The sequence below is a fragment of the Helianthus annuus genome, chromosome 11 (assembly GCF_002127325.2).
Source record: "Helianthus annuus cultivar XRQ/B chromosome 11, HanXRQr2.0-SUNRISE, whole genome shotgun sequence".
Classification (NCBI taxonomy): domain Eukaryota; kingdom Viridiplantae; phylum Streptophyta; class Magnoliopsida; order Asterales; family Asteraceae; genus Helianthus; species Helianthus annuus.
The window spans coordinates 5,223,180-5,224,833 of NC_035443.2; positions in this window are offsets into that span (position 1 = coordinate 5,223,180).

The following is a 1,654-nucleotide window of genomic DNA, read 5'->3' on the forward strand; positions in this document are numbered from 1 at the left end:
ACATTCACCTGTAAGACTGAATATAGGAGTCTGGATACGGGAGTATATTCTGAGGTGGGACACGCGAATAAGTTAAGTGCTTAAAACACTAATCTCGTATCTCGAAACAATTGAACTTTGTGTGAAAATTTAAGTGGATCAGTATACTGACAATCTAAGTGAATCGTTTAGAACTTAAAGTCTAAAAAGGTCAACGGTGTTAGTGATTTGTCTCAAAAAACTGATATAATCCTCTTACACAAACTCACAAAAATATTGTCTGTAAGTATTTCTTTACTACTTTGCATTAAAAACAAAAACCCAAAAAGAGTTTAAGTGTGTTTTAGCATAAAATTTTGAAAAATCAAAAAGATTTTATTTCATCTTATTTTCGACAACTGATGTTGAAAAGCTGATTTTCAAAATTCCGAGTGCTAAACATGACGACAACTGTGGATTGGGAGAGTGTGTTTGAAATGAAAAGTGATGATAAAATTTGAGAAAATGTCATAATCTAACAAGTTATGTTTTGAGTTTGATCTACCAAGCGGTTAGCAAAGATTAAAATTGTTATAAATAAAAATCTTATCTTTTGGGTAGAGAATTGTGCAGGTTAGAAGCTTTGTAAAAGCCAGGTTCCGATTCCTGAGATTTTTCCGGCGTATGCAGATTAGAGCCAGATTTTTGATCCTGTTGCTACGGAGAGCCAGGCTACGGTCCTAAACCTGTTAAAGCTGCAAAGCAAGATCCCCGTGTCTAAAGCCTGAGCAGAGTTGAGCCAGGTTACAATTCTAGAAACGAAGGCTATTCCAGACTGCGATCCCAGCTTATCGAAAGGGGGAGTCTGAAGACGTAAGAACCAGACACAGATTTTGGATCAACATCCAAAGGGGAGTCTAAAGGCATTAGAGTTTGTTTCGAATCCTGTTGTCCATGCTAGCTGCTAATGAGGAAGGGTAAGAGAGAGAAAAGAGAAGATAGAGATTGAAGGATGCTTACAGTGTCAGATACTTTGGAAAGAGCATGAAGACTGATCAAGACTGAAGACTCGTCATACTGAAGACTCGACACTGAAGACTCGTTAACATCCAAGGGGGAGTCTGTTGGTGCATATGTCTGTCGACTTCATCTTGTATCGAGTCTTGTAATAGGTTTGATAGATCAGGACACGTTGTACGAAAGAATCGGGAAACGGAGCTGAACCAGCAGGTTCATGCGAAGTGACCAGTTCATACGAATTGGCCAGTTCGCACGAACTAGACCATGCTGGTTCATGCGAAGTGGGTGCCCTGTATATATGTGTCTTGTGTCTTTCATTTGTAACATTCCTGATTCCGGTAGCGAAGCTCTGCCGAAGTATCTCCAGGCCATGTATCTTTGTCAAATCAATACAAGAGATAGTTAAAGTACTTCTAACTGTAAATCAAGCTGATTCAACATCGATACGTCTGTTTCCGCCTTTCGTATTGATCGAGAACTCTTCTGAACGTCTCGTTTGATTGATTCAACGATCCTACATTAATCAGAAGGAAATCCCAATTATTTCTATTCTTATAGAGCGCCTCAACCACCTTCTTCCACAGTTGGTTTTTCTCTGTCTTATATCGCCATCCCCATTTGGACAGGAGAGCGGTGCTGATGTGTTTTAGCTTGCTCAAGCCAAGAACCCCTTCCT